Source organism: Grammomys surdaster, unplaced genomic scaffold (genome assembly GCF_004785775.1).
Source record: "Grammomys surdaster isolate TR1022 unplaced genomic scaffold, NIH_TR_1.0 334, whole genome shotgun sequence".
In the NCBI taxonomy this organism is placed as follows: domain Eukaryota; kingdom Metazoa; phylum Chordata; class Mammalia; order Rodentia; family Muridae; genus Grammomys; species Grammomys surdaster.
In genome coordinates this window covers 4,485,868-4,513,273 of record NW_021604753.1, presented here as the reverse complement: position 1 = coordinate 4,513,273, position 27,406 = coordinate 4,485,868, and the positions used below count along the sequence as shown (strand labels likewise).

At 41.2% G+C, this 27,406-nt stretch overlaps 1 protein-coding gene across 2 annotated transcripts in view; it reads right to left on the bottom strand.

The window, feature by feature from the left end:
- The window catches only part of Grin2a (glutamate ionotropic receptor NMDA type subunit 2A), a 412,474-nt gene that overhangs the window by 102,968 nt on the left and 282,100 nt on the right, over window positions 1–27,406 (bottom strand). The window lies entirely within an intron of this gene.

The window sequence follows — 27,406 nt, the reverse complement described above, 5'->3', positions numbered from 1 at the left end:
GAGAGAGAGAGAGAGAGAGAGAGAGAGAGAGAGGGAGAGGGAAGGAGGGAGGAAGGAAGGGATGGAGGGAGGGAGACAGATTGAGAAAGAGAGAGAGAGAAAGAGAGAGAGAGAGAGAGAGAGAGAGAGAGAGAGAGAGAGAGAGCCCGAGGTAGTCTTGTAGCTTGCTCTTGCTCCTCTGCGGGCAGCATTATTTCCCCAGTTTTCCTGTGAACTTATTCTCAGGCCTAAAGTCTACCATGGTAAATGATTCCAACAGCAGAGCTATTAGTGAGCCCTGCTTTGTGGCCTTGGGGTTGAATTTCAGCACTATGACATGAACATCTGAAAGGCAATTAGAATAAGAGATCAGGGAGAAAGAATCCACTGCTCAAATGTGAGCTGCGTGACAATTGGGTAATTTGGGGATGTCAACCAATAAGAGCGTAATTAAGGCTCCTACAGCTGATTAGACTTTTCTGCCTCCATAGTAGCCTCTACCCTGTTACATAAGGGCCCTTAGAAAGGAAGGTCTGCCCTCCTGCTGTGTCTGCCTGCTTCCGATGCTGCTGTTTAACAGGACTGTCTGTCCATACTGTGCATCTGTTTTGACTGAATCCCAAGTGCAAAACTGGGTGGAGCTCTTTGCAGTAACTCTAAATTGAAGAAGAAAACAAGGTCTGCAAACCAGTCCAGAGGAGGTATAAAAGGGGCAGACAGATGTTGGGACTGGGGTTGGGGGAAGGCTAAGTACCACACACTGTTAAAAGAGAACCAGCTTGAGGTCAGTCCTCTCTTACAATGCAGCTGTCAGTCTTACTTTAAAAAAAAAAATGCCTTCACAAAGACTGTTTAGAAATATGGCAAAGGTTTCCTCTTGACCTTCTAATGTACTTTGTTCTGGGTAAATTTCAAAGATCAGCGTCGATTCCAACTGTAGAACAAACGATTGCCGTTTGCAATCAGGCAGAGTCAACAGCTCTTCAAGGGAGCATTTACCTAGACAATATTTAGTAGCTCTGTCCCCTTGGCTATGTTGCCAGTGAGTTAGGAATTGGCCAGAGTGAGAGAATCCAGTTCCAGTGCTGGGAGGACGGCGAGCCTCTCATCCTTACTGGCCTAAGAGGATCAAGTGATAAAGCTAAGACGTGAATACGGAGAAGATGCTTCCTCTTCGGTATTTTTTTGAATGAAAACCTTTAAAGTGGAAAATTCCGGTCTGAGAATGTAACTATTTATTTAAAAAAAAAACCTATCAAGGTAACTTTCATGTAATCAAATTTCAGACTAAGGAAGCAGCTGGTATCAGCAATCACACCTGACTTGAAGAAAGTAACAGGCCAAGAGCGAATGGATTTCTTCACTCAGCACTATAAAGGAGGAAAAAGCCAGTTCCATCTGGCCCTCAGCCCTGAAAATTCAAGTTTAACCTCACATCCAGTGTCTGCAAAGTTTTAAAATAAGGCTGTAAGACCTGAGGGTATCAATTGTTTGAAAGACATTTCATCCACTTGCCCCTGAGAAGCTACTGGGCTGTGAATGCTAAAGTGTTAGGTGTCTGATGGACATCTGTGTTTTTGTATCTGGGGCAAAATAATAAACTTAAATCTTTGAGATGGACATTTTTCTCCTTCAAGATGAAGGGGAGTCAGAGTCGATGCCTGAGGCACCAATAGCTATTACAAAGACACCAACCAAGCCCCTGTGCATGGGTTAACTCCAAGGCCATGACGGAATGCCTGCTGATCAGAAACTCAGTTCTCTGTAGATAAGATGGTATTTGACAGTCATTTCTCTTTGCTGAGCTCTGACCACAGATGACTTTGCTCCAGGCTCTGTCTGAGCCCTAAAGGATTCCAGCAAGAGGATCCTCGAAAATACTAAAACCAAGAGAAGATTTAATGGTGAGGAAGGAGTAATAGGCTTAACCACAATTCTGTCCACGGCTGGAAAGATGACGACCAGGGGCTGAGGAGGCAGCTCAGTTGTTAATGTGCTTCCTGCAGAAATATGAAGGCCTTGATTCAAAATCCCAGTACACTCACGAAACAGGGGCACCACAGTTGCATGCCTGTGACTCCGGCACTGATGGGGAGAGCTGGGATAGGCAGATCTCCGGAACGCAATGCTCAGCTATTCTACAAGTCAGCAAGCTTCAGGTTCAGTGAGATACTTGTCTCGAACAATAAGGTGGAGAGAGATCGAAGAAGATTCCCAACAAAAGCCTCTGGCCTCCAAAATGTCTACACCAATGAGCCCCTGTGTAACATATACATAACTTCACACACACACACACACACACACACACACACACACTACATGATTATTAGGATGTGTCGGGGGAGGAGGGAGGGCTTTGAGATGTGACAGCTAAGACTTACTTCATAAAACAGAGCCTAAGTAACCCTCAACTGTCAGTCCAGTTCCACCCACAATGATCACCTCAGATATGACCAGGTCCAGTGCTCTGTAGAGCTACTGAGAGGAAACTACAATCAAGGCTACTAGCCCACCAGTGCCTCTGATTGCCCTTCCTGCTAAATTACACCACAAATGCAGCAGCTGAAAAGAACCTACAGCTACCAGAAGAGCAAAGCTGAGCAGTAATACACAAGTAGGAGCTGTCATGTCATCTTTGTTAAAGCAAAAGGTTTCAGATTTGCACAAATTATAGTCAAATGTAGAATCCCAAGATTACTGATCAGTGTCTTGGTTAATTAGCCACATCATTCTTTAGGGTTAAATGATATACAAGTCTTGGTTTACTCATTCAATAACTGTTTAGTGGCTTCTCTGTGACATCAGCCTTCTGTACGGTAGCTCTTCAAAGTGAATGGCCTTTCACCCTGACTTCAGCAAAGCATCATCCAGGGGTCAGGTGTTTAGTCCGTGGGTTAAGGGTGGGGCTTCATGTTTCATTTTGTTTTGTTTTGAGTTAGGGTCTCCCAATGTAGCCTAATTAGGTCCTACACTCACGATTCTGCTGCTTGAGTCTCCTGAGTACTGAGACCACAGTTGTGTACATTACAACTGAGTTTTCTATTTTCAAATGATTGAAAGAATACTATTTATGACACATGAAAATTCTATGAGATTTGAATTTGTGTCCATCAATAAAGCTTAAATGGAACATGGCCATACTTGTTTTTCTATACGCCATTTACAGTTGTCAAAGCTAATGAGGCGGGGTTGAGGGCTTGTCAAGAAGACAGCGTGGCCCTCTAAGCCTAAAATATTGATAAACATGCCTCTTACATAAAACGTTTGATAGCCACCGTTCTAAATCCCTATTGGAAAAGGACAACCAGTTGGCTACTAAGGAAGATAAAATGCAATGTCCTCCAAATGAATTATACATCATAATAAAAACCAATAAATAGGTCAAAGGTGACATAGATGCAGAAGATCCTCAGAAGTGATAAAGAATCAGGAAAGGTTGTCAGTCTCGGGGTGTTTGGAGTCTGGAAAGGAGGGGATCAGAACAGAGAGGAGAGCCTTGTAGATTGAAGGAACAGTGTGGACAGAGGCTTAGGAGCTGAACTGAAGATGCAGGTGCGCATTTGTGAGACAGGGATTTATCCCAACTGGATGAACCACTCTGAGTGCAAAGGGAAGAAGCAAAGAGAATTAGAGGGAAAGACTGAGACCGGGCTGCAGAAGGAGATGGATGTTGAGCTAACGTTCCTGCATGCTCACTGGCATTTTGAGTTTACATCTGCGATCTGTCTTGGATCCCTTCTGGATTGGCTCAGAACCCTTGCACACTGTATATGGTGGCTTTACTAATGTATGCCACTATGTACCATATCAGACTTGTCTCATCTGCTAATAACTGGTGCCATGCCTTTTATAATGTACTCTCACCTCTCAGGTGATCTGTTTAAATTGTCAGGTCCATGTTTTTTAAACCATGAACTAACTCCAGTCGACTTTAGCCATTCATCCCAATGGCATAAATCCACTTTGCAAAACTTAATTCCAATGACTCTAAGAAAGGCTACAGGCTCACTCAAGTAAGTTTATGTCTCTTCTCCAGTGTCATGCCTGCCCCTGGATCTCTGTATTTTCTTCTGAATGACCCTTCCAGGCTCCCATCTCTTCCTCATCCTGGCCGATACCTTTCATTCTTCACTACCACAGATCTTTCCCCACTTTCACACATACCTGTCTCCACCTGTACTCTTGTTACACCCACGTGGCACATTCACCCCCATCTCTGAGTCAGTCCTTTCCCACCTATAAGCCAGCTGTACAGGTAGAGCATATCACCTGACCACCTAGCTTAATGTCGCTTCAAATTTCAGGACTCTCTCTCTCACCAGAAATATTTCTCTCTTTTCCTAAGTGTATCTCCACCATCCCCTAGAAACTATTTCAAACCTTCACACCTGCCCACAAGGCTTGAGGGCTGCCAGCAGCAGCATTGCTCTAGGCTGGTAAATCTATCCCTTATTTCAGCTTAGGTGGACAACCCACGTAATCCATAAACTTACCTGGCTTCTGCATATGCCTCCCTTCTCCTTTGAGAATTAAGAATATCTTTCCTCTAGATCAGTGGTTCTCAACCTGTGGGTCTCCACCCCTTTGGCTTGAGGAGTGCTGAATGACCTTTCACCTAAGACCATCTGCATATCATATATTCCCATTATGATTCATAACAGTAGCAAAATTGCAGTTATGAAGTATCAGTGAAAATAATTTTATGGCTGGGTGGTCACCATAACACAAGAAATGATAGTAAAGGGTCACAGCATTAGGAAGGGTAAGAGCCACTGCTCCAGACTGACAGTGATTCCTTGTGCTTGGATATCTCTTTTCTGTAGTCGTTTACCCTCTAAAGATCTCAGTGTATCTCTGTTCGCTAAATGGAAGGCATACCATACATCAGTCCCAGGAATTTTCACTGTGGGACATCCATCTTCCCTGAGTGTGTCCGCATCAGGCTATTTCTTACCTCTTTGGCTGATGCAAGCCTCTTGACCTCAGATGTCCACACTCAGGTCTCTCCTACCCATCTCAGTCTTCAGTTATCAACTCTAGGTCAATGGCATGTAGCTCTGACTCCTTCACCAGCTCCTTCCTGCTCCCGGTATACTTCCAACACACTTAGAGTTGACTCACCCTCTTCTCTTCAGTCATGAGAGAAGTGCAAGTTCTCTTCCAACTGTAAGTCTGAATCACTGCACTCCCAATGATCCAAATGACCCTGGACCATGTCTCTTGCCATCTCCTCTGTATATATTAAACCAAGTACCCAGTATTGGGACTACCAACATAGTGTGGGATTTTAATCTGCTCTGACCTCCAAAGAAGCCTCTAACTGAACTTTTCTGCTTTGAGGTAATTTTTCCCATCGGTCCATCCTCCAGGCCACGACTCTCATCTAAGCATTCCACCATCCCTGTTAAGGTTAACAATTAAAGTTAAATTAGAAGCAAATATCTAAATGGCCCAGTCTCTAGTCTGTCCTTTCTAGGACATGATCATGCCAGTATCATTTTTGACGGCCAATGCCTGATCTCTCTTTGCCCTACGTGGATTGGTAAAGTACAGAGAGCTAAGCAGAGACTGGTAGATGCATCCAGCTCTTCTCTCGGCAACATAGTTTAACACCATTTACCCTGTCCAGAAAATCCCCTGCCAACTCTTTGCTGGGCACACCTTATATGTCATTCAGAGCCCCTAAACCAAGGAAAGAGTCTCCAGCTCCACAGGATTGGGGAGGTAGCCTCTTTTCTCCTTAAGTCACCAACTACATACCCAGATGTTCATCTGTGTGCTCTAGCAGACTTCTGCAGTTCAGGGACTGGGTTCTGCCTACCTTTGTATCTCTTCTATCCAGCTCAGGGCTCTAAATGCTCATTAAATAAGTTAATTAACAATCTAAACCAATTGGGCCATCCTAAAGGCTCCCCCTGCAGTCAATGATAATCTTCACTTGTTCTCTTAGGTGTGAAAAGTAATGTAGACTTCAGTCGGCTGAACATGAACTTGTGCTTGGCTACAGTGCTTGCAGGCTGGGTGACCTTGTTTAATGACACCTGTTGAACACTGGCTTCCTCATCTGTGAAATGGGCATAAGAGGAGTCATCATACCATATGGTTCTTATGAGAATTAAACAAAACAATGAATAAAGCAACTCAATGAAAGTACAAAGGACTGACTCCAGTCTCTTCCATGTAGCTGGTCACTGCCCAACCAATATGATCTGGTCCATACTATTCAGGGCTCTTGGAATGATTTTATTAGCTCTTGCAGATGAACCATTGAACACAATGCCCAGTACTTAGAAAGCCTTCAGCCAATGTTCCTTTCCATCTTCAATGTGCATATCCTCCTACAGTCCTGGCTGATTCCTGAATGTAACTCCAGAGAACAAAAAGTAAGACACCGATTATAAAATCCAGGCCCACAGCTTGTCTACCAAGAGGATACAGGCATTTGCTTTCTTCTGTAACAAGAGACAGCTCTGCTTTGTACTTAACTGCTGACTGTTTTAAATAGAACCCATATTGTCTATTAATACAATTCTGTGCACATAGAAGGTCCTGCCAAAAGCAGCCTGCCATTACCTTAGTTCTCCAATAAACCCAAAGGCCTGGAAATGATCCTGTTCTCCTTTTTCTGACTGGAGGTTTTGCACAATTAATGCATGTCATTAACTTCATAACTATAAATGTAACTCAAATGATCTTGGATTCTTATGAACAGGCTTGTTAGTGTTTGACTGGCCAAGAAGCTGTACTGGGAAAAGATGAATAGAAATCTCAGAAAGCAGTACATTGGGAGAGCATCATAGTTAGAAAGCTGTGCTATTATAGGGATGATAATATCAAAAATGCCTGACTATATAAGACCCTGTGAATTATAAGTTACTGTTAATATCACATTTTTGCCATTCACAACAGCCACATAAATTGCTAGCATTGTTCAGAGCAGTAAACCAATGTTCAATCTAATAACACGGCCCAGAAGAGGCAGAGCTTTCTGGCTGACTCTTTCCTAACTGTGTGTATATCAGTATTCACCCTATTGTGTGGGATGTGGAAATGGCCAGTCATCACTGAGGATATTTGTCTTTAGTGTCTAAAGCCAGCACCTGTGAGAAAGAAGAACGTTGTTGGTACTTCTCAGAAATCCACTCAAAATGCAAAAAGCAAAAGAAAATAACCGAAATAAGTGCCATTTAAAAAAATCCAGATTGCACTGTAAATGCGCAGTGGCTCCATTTGCTAAGCCCTCTCTGCCAGGTCCCACGGTCTCTACTAGATATTAGGCATAAATTACCTCCAACTCTCACAATCTATGAAGTGGTTGAGCGATGATGTTCAATTAATTAACATCGCTAGTCTTCACTTTTCCCATCTTTAAAATAAACTATATCTACTGCACAGCATTGCGAAATGTGGAGAAAGAGAGACAGTGACAGAGAGAGAGATGGAGACAGACAGAGGGAGAGGGAGAGACAGAGGGGGAGACAGGGGAGAGGGACAGGATTAGGAACTGTATAGAAAACCTAGTGTTTCGTATTTGAATTCTCTACCTCTTACAGCCCTGGGAGATGTCAGCTGCACTGTAGCATTTGATTGAAGATGGAACAGAACATAAGGGTCAAATCATAGGCTTTGGAGGCTGACAAACGGAATCACAATCTTGCTCAGATTGTTGGAAATTGACTGTTCTCTGCTTCTTAGTTTTTTCATTTACAAAACAGGCATTATAAAAGTACTAACACCATGCAGGTTGTTGTTGTTTGGTTTCCTTGTGAATTAAAAGGAGCTATAAGGTGTAGAGAGCTGGTTGAGTGCTTGCTAAGAACAGATTGAGGACATGAGTTCAGATCCCCAACACCCACATAAAAACCAGGTAGAACAGCTCCTATCTGTAACCAAGACACTGAAAGCAGAATCAGACGAAGGATCCCTGGGGCTGATTCAGCCAGTCCAGCTGAACACACAGCACACTCCAGATTCAGTAAAACATTGTCACACACACACACACACATACACACACACATACACACACACACGGAGGGGGAGGGGGAGAGGCACATGCACACACATGTACACATGCATGCACATGCACACACATACAAACACACACACTCATACACATGCACACATGCACACACACCACATATAAGTACATGAAAGGCCACATATCTAAAGTCCTCTGAGAGTTACAGGAAGAATTTGATGAGTGATGGCTTTAATAACTCACAGACACACTGTGGACAGGGAGGGCATTATCATTAACTCCATCCTACTAAGGGCTGGGAAATGTGAAGAATGCTGTTTCAAGATTGGCCAGAATATCAGAACTAAATGAGGCTCATGCACAAACACCCCAGCTATTAACCAGTGGATGCTCAAGGAAGCTGTTGATCCTTGAACTCTGATGACCTCAACACTTACTCTATAACCCTATAATCATGTATACATAACCACTTGCTTCTCTCTTAATGTTAGTTTGGACCGGACATCCTTGTCTTTGCATTCAATCCCCACAGTTTAGTGTTACTCCACGGAATTCAACACCTATACTTTTGAATCTTCATGTGTTCTCAGTTGCATGACAATTCCTGACTGCGAAGTCTTAGGTTATGTTTTGCTAATGAAACTCAAGTCTTGCTGTGTGGATTCAAGAATCCATATTGAACACCCTAAATCCCTGGGTCTCAACTTTCCTAATGCTGCCACCTCTTAATATAGTTCCTCATATTGTAGTGACCCCCAACCATAAAATTATTTTTTGTTGCTACTTCATAGCTATGATTTTGCTATTGTTATGAATCTTAATGTAAATATCTGATATGCAGATGATTTTAGGTGACTCATGTAAAAAAGCCATTCAACCCCAAAGGGGTGGCGACCCACAGGTTGAGAACCAGCGCTCTCTATGAAGTGAATGAGCAGTATTGGCAGGAGAACTCTAACCCCATGTCTCTTGATGACTGTGAAGCTCAGGGTTATCACCTGTGAAATTCCCTGCCTTTCCATTATTTGAGAGCAGCTGTTAGGATCTGATAGCCAAAACTGATACTGGCCCTGTTTTCAAGCTTCATATCAGCCCATTCTTTTTTCTTCAAACACACTTTAATCATGGAAAAGAAACAGGCACATCATCAACTATAATCTGCTGGCCTTGATAAAGGTAGGGAACTAGTACCAAGAATCAGTGTTCTTCTGAAGCCTGCAGTTTCTACTTCAAAGTTAAACACAGCTAACAGAGAGGCTACTGGTTTCTAAACTGCTCTCAAGGCCATAAGCATCAGTTTATCCAAGTCTTCCCCACTTTGTGGTATCTGTACTTCCATCAGGCTTTTTCCGCATGGAGAGAAATCCAGATGGTCCAGCCCCTGCTCCTCCCTTCTCTGGTCCCTCTCCATCTTTCTAATTTGCAGGATTACAATTCGGATGGCAGCAATATGGACTCTGAAGATGCTAGGTTATGGGAATGATGAGTTCTGTAACAGTTTTCAAAAGACAATGGGTAGATGACAGACCAGATGGCGGGCCATAAGTAATGAAGAAGCAGTTTCTGCGGGGTGGGGACTCATTTACATCCTCAGTTTGTCAGACTGCAGAAGCTGATTGGCTTTGGGAAGAAGCAAGAACCTGATTAGGAGACTGATTTGCATACAGCCCGGGGTTGGGGGGGAGAACTCTGAACTGAGATCCAAGGGAAAAGGGAAGAGGAAAAGGCCCAGCAGGGGACCTTGTGCTAGTAACAGCCTTCCTTAAAACCTCGGAGCCACTGCACAGGGATCAGACACTCCCAAGATGGGCTTTCACGGTGCTACTTTCACTACCAATACGCAAAGAAAGCACTTTTGTACTAGGGTATGACGTGGGAAGGAAATGAACTTTGGAGTTTGACAGAGCTAAGCTGCAACTTTGGTGAAGTCACCAACCACCTAAGCCCTCAGTTTCCTTATATGTAACTGACATAGGAGCACACAGTGTTACTATTCATCTTGATTGTCTTTTAAAATAATCAGTATAATTAATACAAGGGCCATAATTGAAGCAAACCAATTAATATTAATATTGTTGTTTTCTAAAATATGGGGGATTTATATAGCTAGACATAGATATAGATAGATATATAGATAGATATAGATGATATAGATATAGCCATAGCTATAGCTATGTATTTGTATATATACTATATAGATAGTAATATAGAGATACAACATAGGGGTAGAGCTATTGTATGTTACACACACACACACAAACACACACCATGAATATGGAAGGGAGATTAATATTTGAGAAGAAAATGGAAGGAGCAAGTGGAGCAGGAGCAGATAATAATAAATCTGGTCAAAGTGCATGATGATATACTTGAACAAAATATTAGCAACAAATATTTGTCCAACAAATATATACTAATAAATTTCTGAGGAAAGGTCTAGGGTACCCATAAGTCTTCTCTTCAGAATCTAAAGTGTACCCATTAAGTCTCCCAAAGCTTAGAGATCAATTCTAATTCTAATAGAATAGTATTCTAATAGTGTTCAAATAGTGTTCTAATTCTGTTTCTGTCCCTCTGTTGGTCCAGGCTAGGCTATAATGCCAGAGTAGAAGGTGGAGGATAGGGTCAAAACCTCAGTTCAGAAAATCCAAGTGCAGCTCCTGTCAGTCACTTGAAGCCAGAAGCAGATTTCTGGGGTGGAGCACCTCACTGTTCTATCTCTTTCTTTGGGGACAAATGTCCTTCCTATTACATGATCAGCATGCAAGTTGGAAATCACGAACAGTGACAGCAGGGGCAGTGGAAAGACCTATGGTAAGACACTGAGGGTGCTGTGGTGAGGACATGGTGAGCATCTCCAGACACTTGCGATGAGGTCTTAGTGCTTGCCATAGGATGGGAAAATACAGATATCCTTACCCAGGTGAGCTAGGAAATGGTAAGAGACAAAAGGACTTCTTTGTCTGTGGTTCAGTGGAATCTGAGGGTCTGTGGAGCCTCTGAGAACTATCAGCTTGGAGAGCTACAAGACCTGAACTTGAATACTTCCTCAGCTGTTGGTAAGAAATGTCATTGGGTATCTTTAAGTTGGCACTACTTAAATGTAGTCAGAAACTGTCACCTACTTCACTACATGCAGTTAAGCAGATTCATAAACAAGAAAACCCAGTGTGTAAGGTTTGGGTAGACTCCACGCTCAGCACATCCTTCCTGTGTGCTCATGTTATGTCCTGAGGATCCAGAGCATTACATTCAACCTAGGGACTCAACTCACTCTCAAACTTCTTTTAGAAGTTTGAAACATCTTTCTCTAAATGACACTTACTTGAAACTTAAGAGAGAGTGCCCTCTACTTGAATTTAGATTGTGCCTCCCTCATTCATCAACTCACTTTCCCAGAACCCCCTGAAGCAGTCTAAGCTCTGCATGAACATCCCATCCCAGGGAACTCAGAAAAAAATCTTTGACTCCAGATCCAGTGGCTATTTTCACTCTCTCTCCTTATTCTCCCACTCCTGATCGTCTCCCCGTCTCGTTCTGTTTCCTTCTTCCTCTCCCATTTCTTTCTTCTATGATCTAGATAAAGAATGTCTTCCAAAGGCAGGTGTGTTAAAGGCTTGGTCCTAAGGGTGACATTACTTTGTAGTGTTAAAGCCTTATTTGACGGGTAGAGCTTAGAGTGGGAATTCTGAAAGTCATGGGGAATGACTCTTGGTAGAAACGGTGTACCCCAGTCACTTCCTCTTTTACTCTTCCTCCCTAAACAGGCATTGAATCATTTTGTTCCACCACGCCCTCTCACCTTGATGCACTGCATCATGATAGGCCAAAGAAAGGACCAGTCAACAATGGCCTAAGGACTTCAAAGCTGACTCAACCAACACAAGACTTTCCTCTTTATAAGTAGATTATCTCGGGTATTTAAAATTGTTCTAGTTAGCTTCCCTGTTACTGTGATAAAATGTTGACAAAAAACAACTTGGGGATGAAAGGGTTTATTTTAACTTATTGGTTAGAGACCATCACTGAGAGAACAGAACACAAGGCAGGAACATGGAGGAAAGAACTGAAGCACAGAATCAGAGGAATGTTGCTTAGGAGCCCTGTCAGCTTGGTTTCTTAGCCAACCCATGCCTAGAGGATAGCACTGCTCACTCTGGTCTGTACCCTTTCACATCAATAATTAATCAAAGAAACACCCCCACAGACCACAAGATAACTGGGAGGAGGCACTTCCTCTTCAAAATGACTCTGCTTGTGTCATGTTGACAAAAACTAACCAGCACTGGTATAGTGATGGAAATGCGGCATTGATGCCAACTCTGTCTCTCTCTCCTCCTTCTTTCCCATCCCTCCATCCCTCCATCCCTCATCAGCTCCTCTCTCTCTCCTTGCTCAGAGATGTCTAGTTCTTTAGAATCATTTTCTACATAGATAAGTTGATGACCATGTCAGAAAATTTAAATGGTTTTCATTTGTCTATTCAGAAATTTCTAGAAATACTTCTGACTTAGAGACTCTGAATAATTTACTCATATGGGGTCATTTAAATAATCTTATTCCCTCATTTTCATAATTGATGGCAGTGGCAGACTATACAGGGAACAGCTTTGTCTTACATTTATCCTTCCTGTCAGCATAACTGTGCCCCCATCACCTCAGACAGTTTCTGAGCACACCCAGGATGTTAGGGTTGTACCAATGTAGAGGATCCAAGTCTGCCTTCACCACTGTATGACCTTGGGTAAATTGTCCTACTCTTGTAGCTTCCATTTCCCCTCCTTTAATATTAGCAAAGAATTATTTACAATTGGAGCTGGCAAGTACTGAACGTCTAGGTGCTGATCAATTTTCTAAGCATTCAATATACTAACTGCTCTAAAAACTCTATAATAAGAGTATTGTCATTGTGTCCTTTTTAGAGATACAAAAATGAAGAGAACATTACAAGTTCAAAACAAGATATTATGGTAAAACTTAGCATTGTGTGTGACATTGTAGAGCTCAACTCATGGTGACTACTTCCATCAAGGTTAATAATCGAAGGCTCTCTTTCAGAGCCATGACCTGTGAAGGCACAGGTTCTTGATCCTGATAAGGATTCCAGGTACAGATGTGAAGCAGACCTTAAATTCTATCAGAACGTTGTAACTTCCATGATATCCATGCCAACCTTGTACCAATGGGTGTGTCTTGTCAGGTTGGTCATTACTGTAGCTTGGGTGTTCCTCTTCTAGTAGTGTACACAGTATGTTTCAGTGCTATGAAAGCTAGTTGTTGGTGATAAAGATTCCAGGTGAGTTTATACTTGATTTTTTTCATGTTCTCTTACTCAAGTGTATGGGAGTCTTCAGCACTAGGATTTTACTGTCAAGTTATGGAACATAACCATGATCAATGGCAATGACCTGTAATGTTTAGATATTTATGGGACCTCAGTGACCAACAGCTCTATTCCCACCATTAGACTTTTCACTTGTTATCCTGTGGTACCTAGTGAGGACATTGTTGCTCCTATTTTAAGGGAATTCCATTTAAACTTGTTTTATCTGGGTGCATAAACATTTTAAAAAGCTCATATGCTATTTGAAGGGTCTTTATTTAGTGTTAGGTATATCTACTACTACTATTTTCCTAAATAGAAATAGTATTAAACTGACTCCACATGACTCTCATCGTACTACCCATAAATTAGTGCATCCCTCAGTCCTTACTGGAGAGGGGTTCTCTGTTTTGTTTGTTTTTGTTTGGGAGGTGTTTGTTTTTGTTTGTTTGTTTGCAGTAGATTGTGATTAGCACAGACCTACAACTGTTCGTGGTGTAGAGAATAAGAGAGTGAAGAATACTCAGGCTGAAATGGAACATCTATACCCTGCTCCTTCTTCCCAGTGTTCAAGGATCACAACAGCAAAGGAACTGGAAGATTGTAAGAACAAGACGGTGTGGTGACTTCAAGGAAACTGTTTTCAGGGCACAGAAGGGGAGTTGCATGTGTGAGTTCACCATGGTTGTGATAGCACGAAAAATACTCATGCAAGCTCATGTTAGACAAAAGTCCCAGCATGAAGGGGGAAAGCTGACATGAAGTACTACCCCTAGCCAAGGAGCTATTGGCAAATGATAGCTAATGAAAGAAGTAGACTTTGTTTTCTTTAAGGATATGCCCATCATTGTTTGATTGTGTTCTCTGGAAGGCCACATATCCAAGAGTTGAGTATGATCAAAAGACATTATATGAAATTCTTAAAGAACTAATAAAAACAAAATATTCACACATCTCATATCATCAAAACACATCACCACCACCACCATCATCACTTTCAACATCATTATCCTTCATTAGCACCACGAGGCTACCACATCATGACCCATCCTTACCAGTAACAACCCTATCAGTGCATGTTCCCATAGAGACACCTTGTGTGTGAATTGCATTTTGTTGTTGCTGTTTAACTTTTGGAATCTAGAAAACTTTTAGCAGAATGTCACCTTGTGGGAGACCACACTCACTCAATATCATAAAAAAATGGATAAAGAAAGTAAATAGAACAAAAACCTCTTGTAAAACTAGAACATATATACCACCAGGAGATGCCATTCCTTGTTCCAGCTGGACAAGTTAATTTAGAGATCCACTGTACCTCCCTTCCTGTGACCTGACATATTGTACTATGTGGGCATTTAAAATAGTTCCTGTGCGTGACTCTGGGGAAGGCAGATGATAATTTTAAGTCTTTGTAATGACTTAACATTCCTTCTCTGGTTCACATCATTTGAGAAACTTAATGATCATTATATAAGGAAACAAATTAAATTCCATAAGACTTTGCTAAGGTTGGTGATATTACCAAAGTCATTTTACAAAAAGAGCACTCAACTTTAAATGTGAATTTGGGAAAAGAAAGGGAAGGAAAAGAAGGGACGAGAGGGGGGAAGTAAAGGAAGAAAGATGATTGGTGTTACACAGAGGTAGCAAATGTGTTCTAGAGCTGCCTAATCTGTGAATAACTAACTCAGACCTAGACCTAAAATAAAATTGTAAAAACCAGCTACCCACTTCCTCCCTGCTATGTGCTTTCAGAGCAATCACTTCGTCACAACCCCATCTTCCTTAAATAGCTCCTTAGGAAACTTCTCAAAGCTTCGTGCCAACTACCAATTCGGTGTAAGAGGCATGCTGTTTGCCTCTGTGAGTACCGGCTATTGGGTGAAATGGCCTCAGTTTGCAGCTCGCCAGCTCTGACTTGAGCAAGCTGAAGCCTTTCCCCTGGCCTTTGTTTCTATGCTGAAGAGAAGACCATAGAGTCTCAGTGCAGATGTGAGGATTAGAGCAAAGCCCAACTCTCTCCACAGCATACCATATGGGCGAAATAAAGGCTACAGGCTTCTTTTTATTTTTCTATGGTCCTCTTACCTCAACACCTTCAACAGTGCTTCCAAGGGTTACTAAGTCCTATATTCTATAATTCAGTGAGTTTGTATTTTTCTATTGTTTTTAATAAACTCCCCTGAATGTAGCCATCTGTAACAGCACCCATTTATTTATTGTCTGACAGCACTGTAGGTCCAAAGTCCAGGAGGGCTCAGCTTGACCCTCAGTGTACCACAAAATTCTGGATCATCTGAGAGGGTACGATCCTGAACTCTCTGAGAATGTTAGCTACATTCAGGTCTTTGAAGTTATAGGACTCATGTCCTCCTTGTCTAACTGTTACAAAGGGCTGGGCCACTTCTGTATTCCATTTCACACAGTGAGCTCATGATGATTATGTTGTCAACTTAGCAGGGGCTAGAGCCACTTAGGAAAAGGGTGTTTCGGTCAGCATGAAAAGAATTATTTTGATTAGGTTAATAAAAGAGGGGAGACCCTTCCAAAAGAGGGCGGTACCATTCCCTGTCTGAGGATCTTAATACTGTATAGAAAGAAGAGTACCAGTCAGTCTCTCTCTCTCTCTCTCTCTCTCTCTCTCTCTCTCTCTCTCTCTCTGTCTCTCTCTCCCTCCCTCCCCTCCCCCCCCCCTTTCTCCTTTGTGACTGTAGATTTGGTGTGATCAGGTCTTCTAAGCTTCTGCTCCCATGGTTCTCCTGCCATGATGGACTATACCCTGGAGCTGTGAGCCAAAAGAACCTCTTCCTTCTTCACGTTTATAAGATGTTTAGTCAGAGCAACAAGAAGAGCACTTAAGATACCCTTCTGTCCTTAAATCTGGAAAAGAGAAAAATCTTTCTCATGAGAGTAGCTTGGAAACGTCTCTCCTACAAAAGAGCTTCTGCGATTGTCTTGATAGCCTCTCTTCTGGAAATTCAATATCCAATAAGAAATACTCTCTTGAGATGTAACCCAATGCAACCACAGAAGTGATTGCTCATCAAAATCATAAATTCTAGGAGTAAATAGCTAGCCAAGGCCTACACTGTATCTTTCGAGCATGGCTTCTTTGTAACTCCACTTCCTTTAAGTAGCTCTTTAGAAAATCCCTCAAAGATGCATGCAAACTATCAGCTCTGTTCAAAGTGTGAATGCTATTGCATCATTCTTAGAATTCTTTGTCACAATTTCTGTTTAACATAGGCCAGTCATACTCAAATAGAGTTTGAGGGCTTTGAGGTCTGGACATTACTTTGGGGATTTGGGAGTCTTTCAGATGGGTGCATAGCTCTCCTAGTAGCTTCTGACATCCACATCTTTCTTCTTCCCTGAGACCCTGTCCATGAGAGAAGCAGTCTGTATGGATGCTCTGGACTCTTATACCTCACACATCTTCCCTGAGACCCAAGAGTCATCTCTGAACATCTGCGGCACACCTCATGTTCTGCTGAAGTTTTGAGCATACCCTAGTGCCCTGTTAGATTTTGAGTCTCTTAAAGACCAGATGTTTTATCTATTTTCAACACTCAACAAAGATGTGCAGACAGATGCTGTTCAAGAAAAAAAAATCCTTGATAAAATGAATGTAAACAGTTAAAAGTTAAATACCCCCAGTTCAGCCACTTCTGATTATGTGGGAAGATTTGACTGAGAGGACTTTTTGATAACTTAGTATTTACTATGCATTAAGGTCAACCTAGGCCCTCAATCACAGCCATAGTTAGCACTTCATTTGGTCTTATTAGTAACTGTCTACTTCTTCAGGGTGTTTTCCACATGTAACAAAAGTTGCTGTTGTTGGTGCCTGCTTGTAATTCCAGTGGGCAAACATAAAAAAATCTCAGAGGCTTGGAACCTAGCCAGGCTAGCTTATGGGTGAGTTCCAAGACTAGTGAGAGATTCTGTCCCATAAAACAAGGTGCATGGTCCCTGAGGAACAGCACCCAGAGGCCTCAGACCTCTGGCCTCAGTATTCATGCACACCCACATGAATGTGTGCCCACTCCCACACATGTACCCGCCATACACAGAAAGACTCAACAAGATTTTATTACTTTCCTCTCTTTTGTCCAAATTTGGCCTAAGCATTTCAGCTAAGCAAGATATTCCAGAGCAAAAGAAGAAATAAGAGCCTAGAAGCAAAGGCTAGACTAGACCTCTGATCTAAACAATCTTAGAATTATGGGAGTAAGTGCATGCCTCCGACAGAAGCTCTTCATCTTTAACAACCATTGAACCCCTAGGAGAGCATATGAAAGCAGCAGACTCAGATTCGGACATGGTTGGCAACAGTCCTAAAGGCCTTGACCTTTGTTTGGCTGGTTCTAAAACAGATAGCCCAATGAACTACACCTGTAAAAAATGTCCACTTTTAAGAAGACTGGTCTGGCCTCAGTGGGAGAAAATACACCTAATCCTTGAAAGACTTGAGGCTCCAGAGAGGGAGAGGTCTGATGGGGGAAGGTGGAGCATCTTCTTGGAGGCAAGGGGAGGAGGACTGAGATGAGGAACTGGTGGGAGGGGGGTCAGACGTGGGGTCAATGACTGGAATGTAAATAAATAAAATAAGTTTTAAAAAATGACCACTATGACACCCTCCTGGTTGGGAATGTTGCTGGGTATAGATCCAACTCATTCTCCCCTCCATTCTGTGAGTGTGTGTTGGATAGCTGTAGTTAGATATCAAAGATGAGGTGGTCAAGAAAAAATTAAAAATGTAAGCATAAACGCTGGAAGTCTTTAGTGTTGACCGTAATCAGAATGCTTGGTTTGACCTACAAGTCTCTGTTGCCTACATAAGCACATTCCTTGTGATTGTTCTACCCTCTGTCGCTTATGGATGTTCTCACAACTTTCTTCCAAACCTTGTATTTTAAATACTCATAGGAATATTTGTGTGTATGATCCAAGTACAACATTTATATGAATATTTCAGTTCTTGAGCAAGATGGTTTTTGTTCCAGAATATTAACTGTATACACACTGTATTACCTGTCTATTATCTATCTGCCTTTGATCTTTCATATATCTATCCAATCTACTGCCATCTATTATCTATTATCTATCTGCCATCTATCTATTATATATTGTCTATCATCATCCACTATCAACTATTTATTTATCTATCATCTATCTGCCATCTATTATCTATCATCTACCTATTATCTATCTATCTATCTATCTATCTATCTATCTATCTATCTAATCCTGTGTTCTATAAGTCCCTGATCTACAGTAGAATTAGCATGAGAATGGAGAAGGAAAATGATGATCAGAATTGGGGGTGCATACACACTGGTTGAGTGGACCCACAGCACTACAAGAGACGGATGAGGAAGTAGAGAGCGAATCTGTAGTGGGTACCAGGGGTGTGGTTGTGATAGGAAGAAAATCTTCTATTACAGTGCAGCACTGTATGGTAATTATGATTGACAACAATTAACTGTGTATTTCAAAATAGCTAATGAAGAGGATTGTGAATGTTCTAAACACATAGAAATGATGAATGGATTTGTTAATTACCTGATCAGATCATTACACATCTTTAAATATCACTCAGCATTGTATATATTCACAGAATTATTATGTAGTAATTAAAATTTAAAGAGCTATGGATGCAATTTGGTTGGTAGAGTGCTTAATAGACAAGTGCAAGTCCCTAGCCTTAACCTCCAGTACTAGAAAACAAAACAAAACACACTATCAGTAAGGCCAGGTATGGTACTTGAATGCCAGTTGCATCATGAGGGTGAGGTCATCCTAGGCTCTATGAGACCTTGTTTCAAAATAAAAATAATTGGATTGTGAATATGTCTCAGTGCTGTAGCACTTGCATATAATGGCCTTGGGTTCAATCCTCAATACCACAAAAAGCAATTAAAATACTACCTACACTGTCTACATCACCATGCCTCCCAGATGCGATTGTACATGAACATGCTATAATGAGAGCCACAGACTGGAAGCAAGCTCAGGTCCTTAGTGGAGAGAACCACCTACTTCCAAGCCTGACAACTTGAGTCTGATCCTTGGTAGCAGAGAACCAACTCCTACAAACTGTCCTCTGACATACTTAGACATACCTCACAGACATGTAAGCATATTAATTTTAAAAATTCTTTGTTTATACTAGAAATTCTCCAAGTGGCCCCTATCTTATTTTCTGTAAGACATATAAGAGAGGACACAACCCCTTCCTTAATGACCCCAGTTGGACAATACAAGGCTGTGAGACATAATACATCTTTACACCTTACTTTCCAGTTAACTGGCTTTAGTAGAATCTCTTGCATCTGGTAAGAAAAATGGGAGTGAGGATGGGAAGTCAAGCCCCCTGCCTTCTCCTCTAAAAATCCCTCTACCTGTTATTGGGCATGATATTGTTTGGGGAGCAGAGCTTTTGGGGGTCAATATTCACTTCTGATTTTGTTGTACTCTAGCTGGAAGATCTTGATCAGGTCACTAGCTTCGTTGATCATGAATTTGGATGCCTGAAATAGGAATTAAAAATACCTACTTTGGATGATTTTTTAAACACCTACATGAGATTATGAATGTAAAATTCTCAGTCTAGTTCTTGGGATAGAATAGCTCTTAACAAATGGTAAGTGGAGTCATCATGACTAACAGGACTAACAGATTTAGAGGGACCCATCTGTGCCCTTGTACAAATCCTTCTGACTGAGCTAGAGAAACAGATGAAATGAAGAGATCTTTCCCTGAGTGGGCTTCCAGTCTAAGCAGAGATGAATATGCACACACACACACAATCACAGAGCACACTGCTGACACTCTTAAGAGTCTGCATGAGGGTCTGCAGAAATAGTGCAAAAAATCTAACCCACTTTGAACTACCCAGATGCAGGGATGCTGCAAAAGGGAGGTAACCTTGACAACAAAGGGGCGTGTTTGATGGGACAGGATCATTGGAGAGTCCAGCAGGAGCAGACAGCAGCTGAATATGAGGGCTTGCAGAACACTGGGAGAAGAAGAACAAAGCCTTGCAGACTCTACAAACAAGCTTGTTTGGATGATCCTTGGCTTTGTATAAATTTGTGCTTTGAGGTGTATTCTATAAGCAACTCTATAGAATAGGAGACAGAGGTGTGCAGGAGAGAACGATAAGGAAGTGTCTGTGCAGGGCAGCTAAAGCCAAGTTTTAAAATGAGAATCTCAAGAATGGGGAGAGAAATCAGATCTATCAGCTAAGGGGCAACGGGAACTTTCCTTCAGAAAGAATTAGTGAGGTCCTTCTCCATCAACATAGGGGTCTCTTCCATCATAACGAGGCTCTTCCTGTAAAAATAAGGCTCTCCCCTGTCATAAAGAGGCTCTCCTCTGCCATAATGATGGTCTACCTCATCAAAATTCGATTTTCCCTGTCAAATGAGGGTTTTCCACATCATAATGATGATCTACTTCATCAAAATGAGGCTCTCCCCAATCATAACAAGACTCTACTCTTATCACATCTCCCCTATCAAAAGAGGATCTCCCCCTTTCGAAATGAGGGCCCCCTGTCTTTTTCAGAAACCTCATCTTTGAATCTTCTGGAAGGAACAGTTTACTTTAGTTTTACTTTAACATGTGTTGCTTTTTGTCCTATCTATTTGTGACATTAAACTTCAAAATGCTTTAAACATCTCTTTAAATCACTTCCGATACATACTCCATTTCTATCTGGCCTGGAATTTGTAACTTGGCTGTGTTCAGTCTTTCTGTAACATACCCAAGGATGAAAACCACATTTCCCACTACATACTGACTAGTTTTATTTATTTATTAATTTTAAAACACATAATTTATAAACCTAGTGTACACACATTTGCCTTTTTATTTAAAAACTATTCAAACATTAAGTAACTAATGTAGTTGTTCTGAAGGCTTTGGGGTTGTTGGTAAGAAAATGGTTCAGCCTGATGAAAAGCAAATTACCACTAAGCCCAATTTTAAAGTTTCCATCGTCAGAAAGACCTGACTCAGATGACCAGGCCAAGTCACTTTCCTTCTTCTCTGTGATATATACTATAGCCAGTAAAATATAGATAGCACTGTACCAAGGCTGGCTCAGTTATAAATTGCATAGAGATGTGAATAGCTTACTACCCACCCTGGCTGCAACCCTCATATTTAATGGAATTTTGTCCCTGGAATGGGCACATGGGTTGTTGATTGTTCTGCACTGGCTGCTTATTAGATTGCATGTAAGGTAATATTTTCAAACATTTCTAGAAGCCCTGGACCCATCAGCTTCCAAGATGAGCAGAAAAAAATTAGAGACAGTGACTCAGAAATTCCAATTTGCCAGAGAAAGGATGCTCAGCTCTGGTTCTGGTGGGGACGGGTGTATGCATGTAGAATTCCTGCCAGCTGCACACAGAGGCCCAGCAAATTCCAGCACCCCTCTGAGAGCCCTTCATGTTTTTCACAAAATCCCTCATTTCACTCACTGCTGGCAATGACGTCACTGGGTGATTCTGAGATGAGAAGAGTTTGCCTGAGTCCAAGAACAGCAGCTCCCTCCCTGGAAGTCCTGTCCCTCTGCTGACCTACTGTTCCACCGCACGGTGCTCTGGGAAGTTTTGGGATAGCATCTCTGGTGTTTACCTGCTCCGCTGGCTTCCTTGTCTTAGAGAAAGAAGCACAGGGAGTTATTTCAGAAATCCTGGATCCCCTGTGAGCCAGGAGAATAGACCACTGACAGGAACTATTTGTACATGCTAAGCTCAACTGGGCAGCAAGTCCCTGAGCTGCACTTGGGGGAGATTGCTGTAACTCAACAGGAATGTGAAGCTATACAAACTATTCAGAAGCATTTTTGTACCTGGAAATGAAGAATGCCAAAGGCATCTTTCTTTCACTCAGTGTTATCACCGGTATTTTGTAAGCTGGCTCCTTGGCATAGGAGCCCAATCCAGAGGCAACACAGAACAAGCCTGGACCATGTAGCTCAACCATGAATGATTTTTTTAGCTCAAAAGTGATCTCTGGATTACACCAGTGACCCTCAAGCCCAACAACACGCACATCCTCTACCTCTTGCTATAATCACAAAGCAAACCTTCCTATTTTGGTTTTGCAGGAGTCTGTGGAAGGAAAACCTTGGGAACAGTGAATGAATAGAAGAACTGATACACAAAAGACAAAGAAACAATGTTCAAAGTCCCGGTGCATTAAGAGCACTGTACATTGATGGAATCATGACACCTAGAATGAAGAGTGGCAGTTTATCAGAAGGAAGACAGGAGAAACCCTAGGGATGGTAAGCCAGAAGATAATGCCCTCCACCTACATGGTCATAACAGGAAGGTATAGATTCCCACCTCATTCAGGTCTATACTCTGTCATGAGCATAGAAATTAGGATTCCTGTTACTCGGTGGTAAATTCCAAGGATCAAAATAGTGTCAGAAACAGAGTACAAACATGTTCATTCATTAAATGAAAAAAAAAAAACCAGTGTGTCCAGTCATATGTTTGGTAAACCATCAAGGGGAAAAATGGACCAAATCAATGATCATGAAATAATCATTGTTATTCTAGAGGTTGTTAGTACCTGGAGGGGTCATTACACAGGAGTCCTCAGTAAAATCTGTTGGTTAGTTGTGCTGAGTATCCTAGGTTCTAGAACTTCGTTTAAAAATTCAGTACAAAGAGGTACAATAAGGTACAGACCTCCCTGCCATAGCTGGGTGCATTCTGAGACGTATTCGAGAAAGAAAACCTTGCAGTCGCTGTAGATAATTCTCTTGGCGACAGTGCTTCCCTAAGACAGCAATGGTGTTCTGCTGTCAGACTTTATTAACAAGTCTTACCTCGTTGTGAACTTCAATTAAAAGGAATAATGCATTATAATATTTTGTTTTTGTCCCCCTTGGTTTAGCATAATGTATGCTAGTTGTCCACATTGATATACATATTAATAGTTCCTTCCTTATTAAAGAGAAGTGGTAAATTTTGTGAATATGCCACATTTTATTTACTCATTTCCTCAAGTTATTTCTGATTCTTTGCTGTATGGGTAACACTACATGAACATTATCATACACATGTATGCTTGGATGTATGCATATATCTCTTTAGTGTTTGTAATTCAGGATGGCTCTCCTGCATGACAAGGTCTCTGTGTGTTATATGTATTTCTTTTTATAAAGCTGTAGCCAAACACTTTCCCTTGCTGGCTGTAAGTTAGATTCTCAGCTGCGATGTATGAGACTCTATGCCTGCACTAGAAAATAATTCTGAAAATCTTTTCATGAATAGCCAGTAATGGGTGTGAACCTGAGTCCTAGAAATTATTTTAATTTGTGTGACCCTATGATGGAGGTTTGATCAGGGAAGAGCATATGCCTTGCATGCAAAGGTAACTGGGTTCAATCCCCAGCACAATGCACACACAGATATTTATATGACCCTCAAGACCACTGATATTAAGCATTTCCCAGAATGTATCGACATTTAAATAGTATCTTTTATGATGTACCTAAGATAAGTTCTGTTTTTATTAATACTCGTGATCTTTTTATTATTAATTTATAAGTAATTTACATATTTTAAATATGCATCTTCATAGCACACATGTATTATCTCTTCCGATTTGTATTTTGTCTTCTTCATTTCTGAATTTTTATATAAGCAAAATGCTACTTATTTTGAAAGACTGAAGTTTTTATATTTATTGGATGTTTAGGAAATCTGTTGTCAGACTGGGCAGGTAATATTTAGGCGCATATATTATATATTATGTATTATATATTGTATATTGTATATTTATTATATATTATATACACATGTAACAACAGTTAATGAAAAAAAAGAAGCCACGAATTTGAAAGGGAGCTGGGTGGTATACATGGGAATGTTTGGAGAGTGCAAAGGAAGGGAAATGATGTAATCATGTTATAATCTCAAATATGAATGAAAAGCAATCTGAAGTCCTCTTGGGCCTTCCACATCCTCCTGTATCACCTTCTACAGTCATCCTGATTTTAGTCTTGACATAAGCCTACAGTTTGTCTCAGTAGTTTTTTTTACATTGCACAAGCACACATCTATTTCCCTCTGTCCTCTAGCTGACTCTATGCTGTGTATCAGGAAGTCCTACCCCACCTTCTTCCTCGTCCATCAGGACCACTTCACCTTCAAGATCTGGTTTCACTATTTTACCATCAAATACAATGTTAGCTGAAGCGTGTCTTGTGGACATGGCAGGCCCACTGCAGTTATGAACTCAGGGCTGCTTGACAAGATCTGCACAAGATCAAGCCGGCCAATAGCCGGTCACAGAGCCCCTCCCCCGAGCTGAAGAGTTGCTGACAGTCAGTGGCTGGTGGACGATGCAGCAGCTTTCATCAGCAGTGTGGGACCTGGTGGGTCGTCCCATATACACATCAGTGTGCATAGGAGCAGCACGAATTGGATGCCATAGGCCATAAGAATTAAAATAAAAATAAAATTAAAAACAGGACATGAAGTTGAGATAGAGACATGTTGGAGGGTCTAAGAGGAGCTGCAGGGGCAGAGGTGAATATAACCAAAACATATTGTATTCATGTGGAAGAATCTTAAATAATAAAACTATTATATTTAAAAAGATATAGCTATAGTATTTTCATAGACAGTTTTCATCAGATTAAAGAATTAATTGGCCTTCTTATCAAGATAGATAGTCTCTTTTGTCAAATGTGTTTTCTGCATCTGTTGCAATAACTATATAATTTTCTTCTTTATTCTGTTAATATGGCAAATTACATCAATTTACTTTTTGAATGTGAAGCCAATATTGCATTTCTAAAATAAACCCGGTATCTATGATGCATTATCCTTTTAGGCAACATTATTGCCTGTGATTAGTAAGATGGTGAAAAACTTTGTGTACATTGGTGTTACTGATTTTACAAACATTTGATTGAATTCACAGTGAAGCAGTCTGGACACTAAGACCCCTCATTTCTAACACCACAGTAGAAATGGAAGCGATGCAATAAATTGCCTTCTCTACACCAAAAAGCAGAAGTATTTTTCTGTTATACATTCAACGCCCTAGAAAATTTGGAAAACTAACTTCTTCTGGTGTCAGTTTGGAAAAATCATGTTTCTCAGAATTATTTCCCCATATATTAATACTGTCAAATTTGTTGACATAAATTTTATGTGTTTTTTTTCTTTATTACCTAGAATATGTGATTTCTATAGTGATATCATCTTTGGGGTTTAGTATTAATTATTTATGGTTTTTGCATAATCATTGTTGCTATGAATTATGAATTTTATTAAATATTTTCCTAGAGGTTGGCTGTTACGCTGTTGACTTTTAATCTTATATCTATTATTTTTTTCTCTGCTTCATTTGAGAACTTTTTCTTGCTTTCTATATGTTGTGAGACAGAGAGACGAGGTCTGGCTCAGCCTCCCATTGCTGAAATTATAGAAACATGGCACTATCTCTGTCTCTCTGTCTCTGTTTCTCTGTCTCTCTGTCTCTGTCTCTCTGTCTCTCTCTGCCTCTCTCCCCCTCCTTTGTTTCAAGAGAATTATCAACTTTACAATTTGCCATTTTAAAAAGATTTTTATTTTATTTTAAAATTTTTGTTTTTAAATTTAAAATTATAATATTATTTCATTTTTATTTCTGTACATGTATCAGTGACTGTGTGAATGCATACCATGCATGAGTGGATAGCCGAGAAAGCCAGTAGACAGATACTAGGTCCTCTGACTGAGATTCCAGTTATAGACCACCAAACATGTCTGCTGGGCACTGGACTCGGGTTCTCCGGAAGAGCAGCAAGTGCTCTTAACTGAGGATCCATTTCTTCATCCGCTGCTTCCTTTTAATTACAATGAATCTGCAGCCACAAACTCCCCTGCTAACACATATTCTGCTTTACTCTCCTGGTTTTGATTTGTAGTGTTTTCATTACCACTCTGTTCAAAATATTTTCTGATGTCTTTTTATTTTTCTTTCACCTAAGATTTATGTAGAAGTGTGTCATAATTTCCAAACACACATTTTCTGGAAACACTGAATTTATTGCTGAATTTAATGTGAATACTGCTATAATTACAAGCTTCAATCTATACCATTTCAATCTTTCCAAATACAGGACTCATTTTACATTCCAAAATAAATCTACCTTGGTGAATCTGTCATATGTTCTTGAAGAAACACACATTTTGCAGCTGGTGAATGTAGCAGGCAAGTTTTTCTTGAGTGGTCTTGTCACCTTCTCCTCTAGGAATCTGTCCTCAGACCTGCAAATCTAGGCTGCTGTGTATGGAGCATTTTCTCCTAATTCCTGTTAGCTGTGTGGCCATGATTCACGTTCAGAAGACAGGATTTTACACCACTCCTCTCTATCCCCACACTGCTTCTCTCCATCTTCACACCACTCTTCTCCATCTTCACACCACTCTTACCCATCTTCACACTGCTCCTCTCCATCTTCACACTGCTCCTCTCCATCTTCACACCACACCTCTCCATCTTCACACCGCTCCTCTCCATCTTCATACCGCTCCTCTCCATCTTCACACTGCTCCTCTCCATCTTCACACTGCTCCTCTCCATCTTCACATGGCTCTTCTCCATCTTCACACTGCTCCTCTCCATCTTCACACCGCTCCTTTCCATCTTCACACCACTTGTCTCCATCTTCACACCGCTCCTCTCCATCTTCATACCGCTCCTCTCCATCTTCACACTGCTCCTCTCCATCTTCACACTGCTCCTCTCCATCTTCACACAGCTCTTCTCCATCTTCACACTGCTCCTCTCCATCTTCATACTGCTCCTCTCCATCTTCACACCACTCCTCTCCATCTTCACACCACTCCTCTCCATCTTCACACCACTCCTCTCCATCTTCATACTGCTCCTCTCCATCTTCACACTGCTCCTCTCCATCTTCACACCGCTCCTTTCCATCTTCACACCACTCCTCTCCATCTTCACACCGCTCCTCTCCATCTTCATATCGCTCCTCTCCATCTTCACATGGCTCTTTTCCATCTTCACACTGCTCCTCTCCATCTTCACACCACTCTTACCCATCTTCACACTGCTCCTCTCCATCTTCACAC